This window comes from Ictalurus punctatus, unplaced genomic scaffold, assembly GCF_001660625.3.
Source record: "Ictalurus punctatus breed USDA103 unplaced genomic scaffold, Coco_2.0 Super-Scaffold_100058, whole genome shotgun sequence".
NCBI lineage: Eukaryota > Metazoa > Chordata > Actinopteri > Siluriformes > Ictaluridae > Ictalurus > Ictalurus punctatus.
This window is the reverse complement of record NW_026521089.1, coordinates 1,911,744-1,930,069: the sequence shown is the minus strand read 5'-3', so window position 1 is coordinate 1,930,069 and position 18,326 is coordinate 1,911,744. Positions and strand designations below refer to the sequence as shown.

The window sequence follows — 18,326 nt, the reverse complement described above, 5'->3', positions numbered from 1 at the left end:
TCAAACACACTCACACTAAATTCTTCAGATCAGTCATTTTGCGCTTCATGCACACACCCTCATCATGGCAAACACACAAAGAAATGTATTTGATGCAGCTTTCAAGATAAAGGCGATCAATCTGGCTGTTGAAGAAGGAAATAGAGCTGCTGCACGTAAGCTTGGCATGCACTGTTCAGGAAAAAAGCATTTACGGTATGCATTTAATTAAAAGTTAAAAAAAATCTATCTGTGTAACATCTTTCTGTGTAAATATCTCACGTTACAACGTGGACACCTGCAGCTTACAGACAAGTGCGGCCTATATATGTACAATTTTTTTTTCTTTTTAAAGTTAGTGGGTGCGGCTTATATTCAGGTGCGATCAATAGTCCGAAAATTACGGTATACATTTTTTATCCTTCATACTCACAGTGTACAAGGCGACACACTTCATCCTGATCAGTCAAAGCCAGCTTCCCACCTTTTGACACTTTCAACGAAAACATACACCACAGGCTGTTCTCCCCGATTCTTTGGAGAATGAAGCGAACTGTCTCTCCGATGCTGCTCTGCCTCATCGTCTTCAAGTAAGCACGCTACAAGAAATTCAAATAAAAAATCTCTGGAATACATGGTCCAACATAAGATACAATTCCATCATTTAGTCACATAGGAGTCGAATTCCAGGTGAACATTAAAAAGTTTGACTTACAAAACAGTTGAAGTTTTTCGCTATTCTTCAGTTGTTGTTTATTGTTGTTATTGTTCAGTTGCAAACATACAGCTCTGTATCATCAGCATAACAGTGGAAATTCATTCCATGTTTATGAATAATTTGACCTAGAGGTAGCATATACAAAATAAAAAGCAGTGGGCCTCAAACAGAACCTTGTGGAACACCAAATTTAACCTCGGTATTCATGGAGAAGTCTCCATTTAGATCTACGAACTGAACTGATAACGATCGGTCTAATAAGACCTGAGGCAGGAGAGGACTGTTCCCTTAATGCCAACATTTTCTAATCTATCAAGGAGAATAGTGTGATCTATAGTATCAAAAGCTGCACTAAGGTCAAGTAACACAAGCAACGAGACAAACCCTGATCAGAGGTCAGTAGAAGGTCATCTACTACTTTAACTAACGCTGTCTCTGTGCTATGATGAGGTCTACGTCCTGACTGATACATTTCATGAATGTTATTCCTATGTAAGTACGAGCATAACTGCTGTGTACAACTTTTTCTAAGATCTTGGAGATGAAGGGGAGATTAGATATTGGTCTATAGCTGGACAGTTGAGAGGGGTCAAGGTCAGGTTTTTTAATCAGGGGTTTAATAACTGCTAATTTAAATGATTTAGGTACATAGCAAGTGCTAAGGGAAGAGTTGATTATATTTAAAAATGGTTCAATTACTCCAGGACAAATCTGTTTAAAGAGACATGTAGGTACGGGATCTAGTATGCAAGTTGATGAATTTGCTGAAGAGATTAACGAAGCTAGTTCGGTCTCTCTAAGGGGAGTAAAACATTCTAAACATTGATCCGATATTGCTATATCATCGTCTACAGGGTTAGTTATAATACTGTCTGGTTTTAATTTAATAGCCTGAATTTCACATCTAATATTTTCAACTTTACCAATAAAAAGTTCCATGAAATCTTCACTGCTATGTAATGATTGTGATTGAGTGTTTCTCTCTGTGGTGGTTTCATTCCTAGTAAATTTTGCTACTGTGTTGAATAGAAATCTAGAATTGTTTTTGTTGTCTCCTATTAAGGTGGAGAGACTTTTCTAGCATCGCTAAGAGATTTCCTATAGTTCAGTAGGTTCTCCTTCCATGCTGTTTGAAATATCACCAGTTTGGTTTGACGCCATTTAAGTTCTAATTGTCGAGTTGTCTGTTTTAAGGTTCGCGTTTGATCGTTATACCAGGGTGCTAGCTTTTTCTCTCTAATTATTTTTCTTTTGAGTGGAGCCACTCTATCTAGCATGTAGCGGTGTGTTGACTGTAAGCTTTCAGTCACCTAATCGAGTTCTATCGGATCAGACGGTGATCCAAATATAATTGATGTCTCTGGGAGGTTATTTATGAAGCTCGGTGCAGTAGCTGATGTGAAAGCACGCTTTATGCGGTAGCAAGGCGAGGTGGAAATATTATGATCAATTCGTATTATGAACGAGATAAGATAATGGTCTGAGACAACTTTAGACTGCGGAAAAATTATAATATTTTCTATATTTAATCCGTATGTTAGTATGAGGTCAAGAGTGTGACCACCATTATGAGTAGGCCCGATTACGTTCTGATTAATCCCTACTGAATCTAAGATGGACACAACCGCTGTTCTCAGAGGGTCTTCTGGATATCAAAGTGAATATTAAAATCACAGACGATTAATGCTTTATCTACAGACACAACCAGGTTTGAGATAAAGTTTGCAAATTCACTAAGAAATTCAGCATATGGCCCTGGGGGCCTGTAAATAATTAGAGGAATTTACTTATTTTTAGTGGCTACATAAGTTATGCTGGTATAAAGAATTTCAAAAGAATTAAATTTATTACTAGGTTTTTGTGTGACGGCTAGATTTTGACTATGGATGAGTCCAACACCTCCTCCTCTACCAGCTGAACAAGGCTGATGTACATAACTGTATCCAGGAGGACTGGCTTCATTTAATGCCATGTACTCGTTTGGTTTAATCCAAGTTTCCGTTAAACACATTAAATTACATTCCTGATCAGTAATGATGTCGTTAACAATAAGAGCCTTAGACGCAAGAGATCTAATGCTTAATAGTCCTAGCTTCAGATTAAAGGTGCTGGATGTATGATCTAATTTTAGGTTAATTAGGTTACTAAAACAAACATTCTGAAATTGTCTATGTATTTGTATAGCTCGGGGAACAGACACAGTCTCTATAGAATGTACTACAGGTGTTGGACTATTAACTGAACATTGCTTATGATGAACTTTGTTATTGTAGGAAAATGTGCTTACGGTAGACAGTCACTTGGTCTGTAGCGTCTTGGAGATGTTGTCTGACAGCAGTTCCGATCCCAGAACAGATTCCAGTTATTAACAAACAGCAGATTCTGTTCATTACACCAAGAAACTAACCAGTCATTCAAAGCAAGAAGTCTACTGAGCCTTTCTGCTCCACCTCTGTATGAGGGAAGAGGTCCAGAGACGATGATCTTCGCGGTGGGTGATCTGCCTCGTACCGTCTCGATCAGGCTGGAGAAGTCCCTCTTCAGAACCTCCGCCTGCCACAGCCTGATGTTTGCCCCCACGTGCAGCACGACCGCTCCAATGCGCTAGTCCTTCTTCAGGATTCCTGGTAGCTGCTCAGCGACATCAAGGACACAAACAAAAGAAAAACTGTGTGTGCACCTTACCCCTTGTTGAAGCGACGCGGACGTTTCGCACAATGGAGTTCCCAACGATCACACAGGATCAATCTTATTTTGTTAAGAGTATTAATATTTTGTAGATTCTGCAAGGGGTATGTAAACTTCCGACCGCAACTGTGTACCCACCCAGCTACCAACAAACACGCACACTAATTCAACCGCTTAAAAACAGCAAGGATTTTTTTTAAAAACATTTTTTATGAACAATTAAAAATAGACTACAGTATGAACATTTTAACAAATACCACAAAAACACCACAGTTAAAACACTCTACATACCTTCTTTTTGCAAAAGACTTCTCTTGCACCCACACTCTTGATCTGATGCCAGCTGGAGCCACCTCTTCATGGTCCCCTCGACCTCCATTGCTGTAGCTTTAGGTTTCTATGAACTTTGGAATAAAGCAATACATATCATACAGTCATTATGAATCATAAGCATTAATTATGCTTATACCATGGTCATTGTGAATACTGGATTCTGATTGGCTGGAAGGTGTGCATTATAACAGTTTATTGCACAGGTAGTTCCAGTCAGTTTGATCACCGTGATCATTTCTAAATCAATGCGCAGCCTACATGCACACACAAGCACAGACACTCGAGCATACATTGACATTCATATGAACAGACACCTCTTGCCAGCGCTGTCTGCAACTTTAACAATAAAAATAGCTTTGCTGGTGAAAAGCTACATGATATTTCTCAGCAACGAGGTGGTAAGAGCACCGTTTCTGAAGTAATTCAACTCTCAGTTTTACTACACTACTGTTGCGCAACACTGACTGCCGAGAGGCACACATGATGCAGGTAATTCATACACGCTTAATCTCGCTCTCTCTCTCTCTCTGATAGATATCTGTCAATTCATTCGAATAAATGTAATCTTATCATACTACTTTATCTCTGTGTCTGATATATATATATATCGGGCAAAATTCCAGATCTAACGACTTAACTAATAAAAATTAACGATCATTTTAAACTTCTAATCAAAGTTTGTGCTTCTAAACCAATGACAGCTTTAACGTTATTAATTGTGGAAAGACCATGGTATAGGCGGGGTAATCCAAGGCTAGGTGTGCATTAAACGATTTGAACGAGTGGTTCATTTCCTCCACATCAGGCATTAAAATCGTTTAATGCACATCTAGCCGTGGATTACCACGGCTTGTGTTTTCCATCTCTACTAAAGAGTAGGTCATAACTGTTCCCTCATATCAAAGTGGTGTTGAACATTGTGCTTTGAGTACGAGTGTGTCACCTTGAGAAAACAGAAATGCTCTCAGTCGCTGTGTAATTGTGCAAGTAGTTGTTAACAAAAAAAAAAGAGAAAAAAATTCTCACCAGATCTTGCTTGTAATCTGGGCTCTGTTGCATCCTTCGCTCCAGACTACGCAGTTGAGGAAGGTCTTGCAGGGGCAGTAAATCTTCATCAACATCCAAAGGCTGCAGCTGGACCTCCTGTAGTTGAAGCAATCTCAGTGGTTTGTTGGTCCAGCACCATCTCTAATTTAGTCAACACCTCCCTCAGCATGGCTATGATAAAGAAAATAAAATATATTTTGTTATACAACTATACAACTCCATCCTCAGTCTTATTGGTAACCTACACAATTCCAGTAAGATGGCTGAGTGGAAATCACGGTTAATTAATACCTACCAAAGAAAGTTAATCAGAAAGCAGAAGAATACGCTCACACGGCATATCGTCCATCGGCTGCCAGTTCTGCAGCATCTCTGTAAGAGTGTAAAATATTGACTATATTGCCAAATTCTACAATGTTTCATGAAAAATACAACTTTGAATATGCTCTCAAAGCATCAAGGAATAGCAATAGCGATGTGCTGAACAAATATCTGCATGTTTTACACCTTGGTGGTCTTTACCCAGACACTCCCACGTCTGACTGGAGGTCTGACCAGGTCCTGCCCTCTTTATCGCTGTCTGTAAAATACAGTTGCATTTAAACTTTATTCAATCCCTTCAGGATCACTCAATGAGACAAAAAATTAGTATATTGCTAGACTATGGCTAAGAATTGCACATAAGAAATACAGTGTTGAGCCGAACAACAGGTCTGTTATACTGCCAAGTGGACAATATAATCTAATAACGGGACACAGCATGCTGCAAACTGTGTGGGTTTTCTGACACAATATATTAAAAAAGTTAAATAAAAAGTAGTAAAACAGGAACGGAAGGAATAAACTAGGAGTTTATCTTATTTGTAGAGCAATTAAAAAAGCTTTATAAAAAAAAGTGTCAAGCTGCCTCTTAACTTAACCTAAATTAGCTAGCCGGCTAGCTAGCTGCTAGGATACCGTCTGATGTTCTTGTCACAATCACACATACCGTTGAAAAGATTTTTAAAAAACATTTTCTCCCTGACATTTTAAATATCAAACAATATTGTAGACTGAAATTACTCAATTAAATTACTTACCTTCTTCAGCTGAAATGATTCCTCTTGAAAACGAAGAATGACTGCAGCCTCGAGTATCCTAACTGATTTAACCGTCAAAAGTTTTTTCCAGGTGGCTGAGCTCCTTAATTTTAGCTGTGGCCCGTCTGTGACTTAACGAACTCGAAAAAGCAGATACACACCGCTACACCGAGTATGGACCTGCCGCAAGTACACCTGCTTTCAGCCGAGATTGGCCCACATAGCAAAAACCGTTCGTCAGCGAGAAGTGGTGTGAACGGTCAGCAGGGCTCTGGGCAATTACCTTTTCACAGATACCGGCATTGAGCCGACAGTCGCGCATTTCTACCAGAATCGGCCTAATGTGCTTGCTATCCAGGAACTCTTCATCGCCCCTAACGGCAGAATGCTCCGGAAAAGTCTAAGCTTTTTACCAAATAAATGTAAAGTAAGAATTTCATCAATGGTAACTCTTCAACACCCGGGAAAAAATCAGCGATGATCGGCCTGGAGCTGGCCAGAGTCTGTGCGACATGACGCTCCCTCCCCGGGCTATGTCTGAGTGCTTTCCCCGCTGCACGGAGCGCCGTCCATATAATTTTGGACACTTACAAATATTCGCTTAAAAATTCTCTTCGAAACTATTATGATATATTATATATGTGGCAATGTAGCTCAGTTAAATAGTGCGTGGTGTTAAGAACGCCAAGGTCGCTGGTTAGAATCTCAGGGCTGATTACATTTTTGCATCTTCTAGAACTCAATTAAAAATCTTCTATTGTAGCACTACTTGCAGTGTTCTCTGCTTGATATACTGCTTTGCTTGTATTTTGTATTTTCTCATTTGTAAGTCTGGTGAAGGATGCGGGAATGAGCACAGACCCGGCCAAATAAAAAATAAAGGAAAAAATATATAATAATAAAAAATGTAAAAATAAAAACATGGATTCCATGCTGCAGCAACTAATGGAGGCCAGCCTCCAGCAGCTGACGATAACGCCTGCAGCAGCCGGTAAGCGAGCAGAAACGTACAGGTACCATGTGAACCTGTTGAAGAGGTGAAAAACGCTCCTCACACTACTGCCACCCAGGTGCTGAACAGACAGTCATTTCAGCACCACTGTTGTCGACTGCAGTAGAGCATGAGGTGGGGAAATAGAGCACAACTTGCGGCAGATAAACACTGCAACTCCTCACCCTCTCAGAGAAGACTGGAGAGGATAAAAAGGCATCACAACCTCAGCAGCTTGAGCAGCTTTTGTCTACGTGTCTATGCTGATCAATTCTGTTCTATGTCTTGCAGATGACGATGACGACAGCAAGTCTCTCCCCCCAAGAGCCCTCACCCCCACTACCTACGCTCCCTCCGCACTCTGCTACCGGCCTACACCGCTCTGCCTGGCCCATAGCGACCACACTCCTCTCTAACACCTCCCTCACAGACTGCTTCCCCAGGACAGAGTGTCCCATGACCCTTCTGCACTCCCATTCTACAAAATAAAAGCTCTCTTAACCAGTCTCACTCTGTCTGTGTTCCACCTGCCACTGCTGCTACACTATAAAACATTCAACCTTTCGTTCTTGAGATGTCACACTAAACAAGAATCTCATGCAAAAGCAAGGACGCACAGAAGCATGGAATGATGGCAAAACCGTAGCTAGCCAAAAAAAAAACAATAAAGGGCCTTGAGTTCCTAAACATGAAACTGCTGTGACCTCGTTTATTTTTGACTGTTGATATTTGTTTATCAATTCCAAATACTAATCAAGTCATCTGCTGGTTACAACAACTATATAGTCTATAGAATTCCTACAAACATTCAACCACTGGTTCTTGAGATATTGCATTAATGAGAACCTTAGATGGATGGACAGACTTAGTGGTGGAGACATAAAAAAATATATATATATAAAAGGTCTGCATAAATACTAAACTCAGACACACTTATCTAACGTTATGGTGTGTAGTAATGACCAACTAAAGCTATCTACTTAGTAAATCTGAGAAAGTTATGTTTAAAAAAACTTTACTGTCCCATAGTTCTTCATTCTAAACACTTTTCTTGTTGATGCTGACAAACGAGTAACCATTTCCTTCAGACTACTCACCTTTCACGACTTCTTTTTGCCTGCCTTCTTCATTTGTAGACACGTTTAAAAAATGTGCATGTTCATGATATATCTATGCAACTCTACAAGTATCGGCACCCTATCTGCCTCGCTTTCTTTTTTAAAACTAGTTAGTAATATTCATTGCCATATCATAAGTAATTGGAAAAAATTAGTCTATGGTGTCATCTGGTGACAAATTGAGCATGCTTTAGCTACTTTCCCTAAAAAGAGTTGTGAAAGCTGGTTGACATGCTGTAGCACACTAAGGGAGTGATGGCTGCATGGACAGGAGTTGTGAAGAGTACTCACCCTACACTCGGGACAGCTGACTGAGGGGACAGAGTTGGAGTCCTGAGGACACTCCAGAGAGCAGAGACACTCCACACAGAAGAGCACATGGGGCAGCCTCCCCACAACCTCACCCTCTGTAAACAGCAACAAAACCACCAAAAAACATCAAGTTCACTTATTTATGAAGCTAAACATCACATGGAGGAAATTTCCCCCACTGCTCTTAACATTTCACATGGCTAACATTTGCTGTGTGGAATTTGGTTGTTTATCATTTTTAAGAAACCACGCTGCAAAAAAAAAAAGAAAGAAAGAAAATTAAGCTTTAATGCAAAACGTTAGCTAGCTAGCCAACTAAACTCAAGCTAACTTGAAGGCCATGTTTATCAATTAAGTCTCATTGTTTAGCTTTAAAACGCTCACTTTGAGGATGTAGTCTGCTAATTGTCAAAGGTTCACTGGCTAATTAGGTTAATTAGGTGTGTTCTGAAACCACATTGCATTCAGCGCATTCAGCAGTGTGTAACCAAGATGCGTCCGGAAAATACTTGTATAAGTAAATACAGAGAATTTGTTTAAAACATTTTTTTTTTTTTTTTTTTTTTTTTACCAGACAACGTGTACGGTAAGCCACAATTATTACATGCCACTGTAGCGTCCATTATGATGCTTTTTCACCGCGCACTTCACTTCCTTCAGTGACGGAAAGCACTGGCTCTTTTAAGTGAACCGAATCCTTTGGCTCAGCTCTTCAATAAGAGTCGATTCCTCCGGCTTCCGTACGGATCACTGCCATTTTTCTGAATCAGATTCAGAATCAGTTTTATTGGCCAAGTATGCCCGCACACTCAAGCAGGGATATGTATCATGCTATATAATTTAGCTAACAAACTGTCACCAAAGTAGCCGTGATGTGAAAACATGTAAACAGATGGGGGGGATGTAAAATAAATGAATAGATTTAAAGTGCATTACATTTATTCACTTAGCGGACGCTTTTATCCAAAGCGACTAACAAATGAGAAAAATACAAGCAAAGCGATATATATCTAGCAGAGAACAATACAAGTAGTACCAGTAGTAACAAGTAAGAACTGTTCAACTGAGTTAGATGATATTTTATTTATTTCATTCCTACAAAAACTAAATTCTAACACTGAAAATAGTTTTTTTTTTTTTTTTTTTTTAAAGGAGGGAGATATTTGAAAGATTAGGCTTTTTAAAAACATCAGCAAATTTACATATAATTAGCTGCTTTCATTCAATTCTATTTATTTTGTAATTACTAAAAAAAGATATCACAATACCAGGTGGATGGTGGCTTAACGGTTAGCACGTTCGCCTCACTCCAGGGTCGGGGGCTCGATTCCCACTGCGGCCCTGTGTGTGCGGAGTTTTCATGTTCTCCCCGTGCTGTGGGGGTTTCCTCCGGGTACTCCGGTTTCCTCCCCCAGTCCAAAGACATGCATGGCAGGCTGATTGGCATGTCTAAAAGTGTCCGTAGTGTATGAATGGATATACTTGTGCCCGATGCTCCCTGGGATAGGCGCCAGGTTCCCCGTGACCCTGAAGGATAAGTGGTATTGAAGATGGATGGATGGATGGATGGATATCACCTTACCTACAACATCATAGAAAAGTGTATTGTGACCTAATTTATCGCAATATCTATAACCAATTTATGGTTGTTGTTGTTTTTGTTGTGTTTACATAGTTAATATTAACTTGCCTAGATAAACACAACAAAACAACAACAATAAATTGGAGTTGTTCCTTGTAATATATGACTTATATGTAAATAATGAAATTGCTAAATGCAAAAAATATGTATAATAAATAATTGTAATCGTTTATACAATAACTGATATGTATATCACAGGTTACAGTGACATTGTATTGAAGATTAAGAATACTCTTTAAGGGCCATGAATGAAGGCCTCTGGAAAGAAACTGTTCTTGTGCCTAGTGTATTGGAAGTTCAAATAAAGTGTGTCTAAGACGTGTCCAGAAAATATTATGGTCTGGGATGTATTGCCTTCATTGCTTAACTAGTCTCATGTTCAGTGAGAACACATTAAAAAGACCAAATCAGCAGCTGATTTTATCATATGCATGTGAGGAAACCATGTCCTGCGCTGTGGTTATCTTCTTTAAACATCATTGTAGCCAAGCCTTCATATTCCTACACCTGAGTTTACAAAAAAACAAAACAAAACATTATATCATGGTAACTATAACACCAGTCGCATACAAACTAGTAAATTATGTGCCCTTTGTGCTTGTGCTGCTGGATCTTCGATACGAAGGTAAGAAGGTATTGACTTCATATACTGGATAGATAGTGTGGAAACTGAACTGTCACACAGCTGTACAGATTCTACAGAAATACTTTTCATTAGACCTCACTAGTCTTAAGGAATGAATCTCACAAGTTTCTTCTAGTGCACTAAGTAGTACTCTACATACAAAGCCAAGCTTTTCTATAGACTCTAAAGAGATGTGACTTGATAATGAGACCTCTCTGTGCTGATGATTATGATAAAGTCCAAGATAATGATGTGTGCTTTGTATTTAAAAAATGACACAGGGAAATTACAGTGTCCATGTCTTTTATCATTAATAATAATAATAATAATAATAAAATAATAATAATAATAATTGCAAGCATAGTGAAATGCAATGGTATTATTCTACCCAACCATTTGTCACTATATTTTTACTTTACTATATCCTGGCCTGAGTTTACTTTTGATTAAAGGAGTGCTGTGCAGCAGTGAGAACAGTGTCGAGAAGCACCTGGAGATGGGAAGAAGCTCCTGGCTGCCGGACAGCTGGCCGACGCACTTTCCCATTTCCACGCAGCTGTTGGTGAGTCGGTGAGCTTTTCTCAGAAAGTCACCAGCAATCATTTCTTTATTTCTGCAAAAAAAAATATTCTGTCTGAATCTTAACCGACCACTTTCTGACATCCGTGTGTAGACGGTGACCCGAAAAAAATACTTGGCCTACTACAGAAGGGCCACCGTCTACCTGGCCACGGACAAGTCTAAATCCGCTTTACCGGATCTAAGCAAAGTCATCGAGTGTCATGATTCCCCCTTGAAGCAGCGTGCTCTAAGCGCGAATGCGCGAGCACCTGCTTTTCCGTTGTTGACAGTAGTGACATCTGGACACGTGTATTTTGTTTATGTTTCTGTCATGTCTCCTCCCTGTTCTGTCATTGGCTGGGATTTCACGTGTGTCTGTATTGCCCTCAGCAAGTTTAGAGGCTTATCAGTTTAGACGCTGATCATGTCCACATATATACCGCGCGCCTCCCAGCACACAACGCGGAAGATTATCCTAGAGTTAGATTGGTTCGTGTGGTAATAGTCACGGTCCATGTTTAGAGTTCGTTCACGCTGGATTATCCGCTCCCAGTTCCTCGTCATAGTTCATGTTTCTCGTTTAGTTTATCGACCCTGTTTTCCGTGACACGACCTTGATTCATGTTTAACCCTGTGTATGCCTGTTTGCCGATCGCCTGACCTTCGCCTGTTTTGGATTATGTTTTGGATTTGTCTGCCTGTCTCTCTTTTAAAATAAACAACTGTTCATACTGCAATTGCATCCGTCCTATCTCCGCTCCGTCACGATACGTGACATCGAGTTAAACCTGATTTCACATCGGTGAGTTTTACTCCATGATAAGACATGAAAAGAAGATTGACATGCATCATGTTGAAAAGAGTTGGTGGTAACAGGTGATTTGTCACAGGCAAGACTTCAGAGAGGGAGCCTACTGTAACTCTTTGACTTGTCATTAAAGGAAAATTAAGTCATTAAAGGAAAAATCCACCATGAACAACTTGCATATTGATCTTTATAATTAACAGGTGGCATCCAGGATTCATTTTGTAGTGAAAATTTTGAGTTTACTTTTTAGTTTAGACTTCTTTCATTGACCTGTTGGTCATTTTTCACTTTGGTTTCTTGTATTACCCACAATCAAGTTCGACAACATACTAATATTGGTGCCAGTAAAATTTAGCTCCCGATTGACCTATCTTTACACTCTGTTCACATTAATTACATCATTAACAAACTTCAGTTTTCATGCTAATACCACCGTCAAGGCCATTGCATGCATCATCTCACAGATCACAATAAAACATGATGAAAACTGATTATACTGTAGCTGTGTTGTTTGTGCAATAGTGAAAATGATGCCAAGTTGTATTTCCATTTTCCTTTTACTTTGAAATTGCCCTTAAACTTAGTTATCTGACTAGACATGCTTTCAAAGAAAACAGAAACAACACCTGAGTCTATTGAAAGCCAAGCTCAACTGATTAAACAGGTGGAATCAGATGTGGTCTTGCTTGATTGGAATGAAAACCTACACCCACACCGGCCCTTTGCTTGGAGACTGGACATCCCTGGTATAGTCAGTTTAACAACCTCCAGATGTGCTCGATCTAAGATGTTGAGTGATCTTAAACAAATGCTTGTCTATATACAGCATAACTCATTTAAAGGTAAGAGGTGCTATTTTGTTGATGCTCAGCAAGTGACATCAAATCAACATAGCCCTTATGTTGTGGTTGTGGAGAGGGTCCCAAGTAGGAATTCCGAGTTCGTTCCTTTTCCTAGTCGGAGGTCGGAAATGACTAGTTATGACCTTTAGTCAAAAGTAGAATTAGAGTTTGTTTTGCTGAAAAGTGTCACATTTCACACGTCCTATAGATTATAGTTGTTTTACTGCTGATCAAACTCAAAATTTACATTACTAACAGTTACAAATAGAGCCTCAAACATGTGCAACTGTAGTTGTTTATGTTTTACAACCAACATTGCATTTGTGTATATGCACTTGACGGTCCATTTTAGTTTGCTATTTGCTATCTGTAGATTTCCCCCTGAGCTCCCTACCCATAGAGAGTCTAGTTTCTAATTACCCCTAATCAAGCACAGCTTCATACGAGTCTTTATTAGCTGAATTAACTGCCGTAGATGGCCTAGACTAAATTAGAGCTGGGACTGATCCCCTGAATCAGAGTTCATCACATCTATGCAGCCATTAAGGACTTTGAAAGTGCTAAGGAGTACAGCGAGAATGACCGTCACCTACCCTTTGGCTTCTTAGGTTGATATTGAAGTGTGTCATGTTTTAATGTGTTCTAAACGGCTGGGCTTGTGTGACCACTAGGATAGCCCAGAAGAAGCTCATTAAAGCCTACAGGAAGTTGTCACAGCAGTGACACCCAGACAACTTCCAGGATCCTGAAGAGAAGAACAAGGCTGAGAAGAAGTTCATAGACATCGCACAGGCCAAGGAAGTGCTCACTGAGCCAGGTAAACCCTCAATCAGTTTTGTCTGCTAATATAAAAATACCAAGCTAAGCCGTTTTTTGATGTTGGTTTTTGTGTCCCATGCTTGAATAGTTTTACATAGATGAGGAATACAGTATATAAGTATGTAAGTACAGCTGCAGATAAAGAAGGATGAATCAGATTGGAATTCAGATCAAATTAACAGAAATTATGGTTGTGACTTGGTGATTAGTGGGGATGTTGAACACAGTCTGTGATATGTTTTTGATTTTTTTGCTAATACAGATCTGCCAAAATAACTAACAGTCAAAGAGAAATAAACATGCATTTTGTTGGAAAGGACGGATCGGATCCATGCTTGCAGCATAAACGGTTAATTGTATTGGTTGAACTGATATTTAACTGTAATCTGCAGAAATATTATGATATCATATATAGGGAAATTAGCCAGCGGTGGGTGGAGACAGACACACGGGAGGCCGTCGTAACGTTAACAAGTGAGATTTATTTTTATATTCTGGGGGGGGGGGGGGGTGTGCTCGCGTGTGGGCGTGACAGCGTGTGGTGAGAGGTCAGTGTATTGCGGGGTTGCCAGAGTCGCTCCGGGGCTTTCCGGAGAAACAGGGGCTCTTCTCAGACGTCAGGCAACGCCGCGTTTGTAGCTAGGGAGCGGAGAATTCGCTCGGGTCCGGGTCGTCTGAAAGAAAACATACAATACCAACAATACTGATAACTGGCAGTAAGCCAGGCACACGTCATGTGAGAGAATTCTCTCCTTTCGAGCGGAAAAGCGGCCTTCCACTTTTCCTTCGTCTGCTGGATGGTGGAATTTTCACGTGCGGCGCGCCATTCATCACCAGAGGGTGTGTCTGCGGCTCCGCCCACCTCCACGTGCTTTCCGACTGTCCAAAACATTGAAGTGGGGCTGTCTCTTCAGCGCCAGCGCTGCAGTCGCGGGAGGAGCGATTTTAGTTCCTTGTGCGCCGGCTGTCGGTCTGTCGCGACACATACAGTATAAGTTTACTTTATACAGTTATTACAAAATTAACCTAAGTGTATGTCAGGCCTGCATGTATTGTTAGTATTTTTAGAACAATTATGAACTCTAATGCACGATGGCTGACTGGTGATCACGTTTGCCTCACACCTCCAGGGTTAGGGGTTCGATTGTCGCCTCTGCTCTGTATGTACAGAGTTTGCATGTTCTCCTCGTGCTTTGGGGGTTTCCTCTGGGTACTCCGGTTTCACCCCCAGTCTAGAGAAATGTGTTGTAACCTGACTGGCATCTCTAAATTGTCTGTAGTGTGTGAATGGGTGTGTGATGGCATCCCAGCCTTATGCCCGGAGTCCCCTGGCATAGACTCTAGGCTCCCCGCGACCCTGTGTAGGATAAGGGGTACAGACAATGGACGGCTGGCTGATTCTGACCTTAATAAAATATATTGACTGTTGATTAACACATTCTTGTTTGTATGTCTGTAAAATGAATTTTCCTTTCATTTTAGTAATTAAAAAGTATAGCCTACAATACTGAAAAGAAAATTTAATGGTGGGTCACTGCAAATCCTATTCTTTTATTATTATTCTGACATTGCAGAATTTCTAGAGGTCCAGACAGACTTTAATTTTTTTGGGCAGCATGTAGACTAAATGTCAAGGTGCATCAATCAACAGTATATTAGATTGGATGTAATGGTATTGTTTTTCCCTAGATGGAACGGTTAAAAAAATTAATCGATCACTGGTTCAGTGTGACGGTTATAAATAATTAACCTCTTGCAGAAGTGAATGTGTCGTTCATGTACCACATTCTTTGCGAATTGGCTAATTTTATTCCTGTTTGGCTTGAGCACTTTGAAATAGCAGAAAAGCAGTTTTCAGGTGTCTCCTATATCACTGTAAAAGGGGGAAAACTGTAGCGGTTTGGACCTCTGGTAATATAAAACACGAGTCTCGAAAGATGCTGGTATATCTGACACCTTTTCTCTGTTCTTGTGCAGAAACGAGGAGTTCATTTGACAAGGGTGAAGACCCCCTGGACCCTGAGAGCAAGCACGGAGAAGGCCATCACCACTTCCATGGGGCCTGGGAGAGTTTCCAGGGCTTTAACCCTTTTGGCTCTGGACTGTTCAACTTTAAATTCAACTTTAACTGAGATCATCCAGGACGACATCAGTCTGATCTGAATATATACCATCAGGCATCCAGCGAGAAGTGTAACCTGCTGAACCTATTTGACACTAACTGCCATAGATGTGGCTACAGAAGCCACTGTGGCATGAAGATTCATCGCATGCTGTTGAATATTCTCAGACTTGCCAAGCTGAGCTAAGTGGTATTACATAAAGTAATTATTTCAGGGACCATCAGAGTGTGGGGGTTCATTCCCAAGCAACCAACTATCCTAAAACTATTGTGTGTGTGTGTGTGTGTGTGTGTGTGTGTATAGGAGACTGCACTATTTTTCTATCAATGAAATAATGCTGCATTGTAAATACACAATTAAAGATATTACGTATTTAATTAAAAAGAAAGTGACATTATTCTCAGATTTCGCTGTTGTAATGCAAATCACTATTGGAGGATTCCTTTAGTTGAACTTTTCATTTTGTATAGCACTTACAGACATCGTCACAAAGCATCTGGACTGAAATCCAGATGTAGATTTAGATCCCTATCAAGCAAGCTGGAGGTGAAAAACTCCCCGAGACATCATGAAGAAGAAACCTAAGAGAGGAAGCAAACTCAAAAGGGTCCTGTTGACACTGGATAGTGGGATTACAAATCATTACCAGTATGCAGATGTAATAGAGGAAAAGGCAAACAAATGTGTTCGTGTCAACATCCTAGGATGAGTACAGCAGCAGTTTTTAGCAAGCACAAATCTGCACTATCAAGTGTTTTCTGGTTTCTAGCTTATTGTGAAATCAGACTACTGATTATACCTTGCTCTTGAAGCTAGCCCTTTGTGCACAAAAATGTAAATAATAAAGAGTAGGTAGAACAGGTAGAGTCACTATCATCAGGGAGAGCAGATTAATATCTGTACACGCTGATGCAATAACATAACTCCAGACATAGCAGACGACCACTGATGAATGATAAACATTTTATTCCTGAGAAAATTCACATCCTTCCACTTCCAAGCTTAAAAAGAAAAGAAAAATAGAAGAAGAAAAAACCCAGGTCAGCATGGAGTGTCACAAACACAGCATGGCTTTTTCACTTTAAAGGGCTTGAAATCAAATGGAAACACAGGAATAATTCATGATGTGGATAAATAAATTGAACATCTTGTGCATGTGTTGGGGTTACTTTTACACATGTTCCCCCACTCTGACATCCTCTCTGATTTGTTCAATCATATTGTAATGATTTTCAATTTCCTCTTCACTGTAATGGAGGAATAACAAGTTACACATGATACAAAAATCATGTACAACTTGATTAATATTTCACTTAAACCTCCCCTTTTGTGTAAACATCTAACAGTGATGCAACAGATGAACTCATCGTGAGCTTATAGTGTTGAATGATTCAAGAATTTATCGTAAGAAATTACTGAGGAATGTGCAGATGCATTTTCCCTAGATACTCAACAGTGCAATTTTCCAAAACTGACCATAAGATGACAACAAAACACGATCCTTAACCTTTCCTTCCTAAGAGACTTGGCATTATTTTATGTGCAGCAGAGCAGACATATAACACAAAGAAAAAAAGGTTAAATATACACAGTTTGAATCTTTTGAATATTACTGGTTCACTACAGACAAGGTGTTCTGGCTTCTTTACCTTCAGTTCTGTTACAAAAGGATTAGTCTTACATGTTCTGATAGAAAGTGTGACCTATTGTACCTTTAAAATATAGACTTCAGCCATCAAGATTCATAAATAGAAAACTTGCCAGACAGAGCAGTTTCATCAGGCACTGCACAAAAACTCAATAATGCCAGCTACAGAGAGGGCATATAGAGCCTTCTTTAATATCCTGGCTGGAGAAAAACTATTTTACCTTGTGTTTTGGCCATGTGCTGAAATTGTTCTAGTAACATTTGGAGCAGTGGGTCATATGAAGTCAAACTAGGGATTTAGAGCCAAGCAAGCAAAGCTTGTTCAAGTATAAAACACCACTAGACCAGTGGTTCATCTATCAAAGTGTGCATACACGTTCATAGAAAGCGCAAGTACACACAAGAAAATTTTGTATCTTTGTATGCTTGTATCTTTCTCATTTGTAAGTCGCTTTGGATAAAAGCGTTTGCTAAGTGAATGAATGTAAATATATATATATATATATATATAATGTGTGTGTGTGTGTGAGAGAGAGAGAGAAATATATAAGTAAGTTTTTACTAAAACAGTCTTCTAACTCGTTTTAAACAAACACATTATAATAATATTTAGTACTGTGCATACAGTATTAAATAGTTATATTTATAGTTTGTTACTAATACATTGCCTCTTTTTATGTATACAGATAGAAGTTCTTATGCTACTTGTGTACAGCGTTTGATGCCTTATGCGTGACGAAAGAAAAGGGTTTTTGACTTTTTTCACACACGGAACAGCTCTTTTTCTAGACATGTGGGTGGCTCTTAAAAGAGCCGTTGTGTTCGCGTCGTTCGGTGTTAGAGCGTTTAACCGCCGAAGCCGTACAGAGTGCGTCCCTGGCGTTTCAGGGCGTACACCACATCCATGGCGGTCACGGTCTTTCTCTTGGCATGCTCGGTGTAGGTGACGGCGTCGCGGATCACGTTCTCCAGGAACACTTTCAGCACACCGCG

At 39.9% G+C, this 18,326-nt stretch overlaps 2 long non-coding RNA genes across 5 annotated transcripts in view; one reads left to right on the top strand and one right to left on the bottom strand.

Annotated features, from left to right (window-relative positions):
- LOC108261960 (uncharacterized) overlaps nt 1-3,767 on the bottom strand; it is a 5,391-nt gene extending 1,624 nt beyond the window's left edge. For both annotated transcript variants that reach the window (XR_008394926.1, XR_008394927.1), the window contains exons 1-4: nt 3,677-3,767; nt 2,985-3,328; nt 695-822; nt 413-578 (exon numbers count right to left, since the gene is read on the bottom strand). This is a non-coding gene — a long non-coding RNA (uncharacterized LOC108261960). The remainder of the gene's footprint in view (nt 1-412; nt 579-694; nt 823-2,984; nt 3,329-3,676) is intronic.
- A 5,054-nt stretch (nt 3,768-8,821) lies between these two features.
- Nucleotides 8,822-16,098, top strand: LOC128630649 (uncharacterized). 3 transcript variants are annotated; one of them, XR_008394924.1, is made up of 4 exons: nt 8,822-8,851; nt 10,985-11,094; nt 13,415-13,560; nt 15,540-16,098. It is a non-coding gene; the product is annotated as an uncharacterized LOC128630649 (long non-coding RNA). The 3 variants fall into 3 exon arrangements; XR_008394923.1 differs by lacking the exons at nt 8,822-8,851; nt 10,985-11,094 and adding an exon at nt 11,577-11,895 and having other exon boundaries at nt 15,540-16,084; XR_008394925.1 differs by lacking the exons at nt 8,822-8,851; nt 10,985-11,094 and adding an exon at nt 11,903-12,743 and having other exon boundaries at nt 15,540-16,090.
- The last annotated feature ends 2,228 nt before the right edge of the window (nt 16,099-18,326 follow it).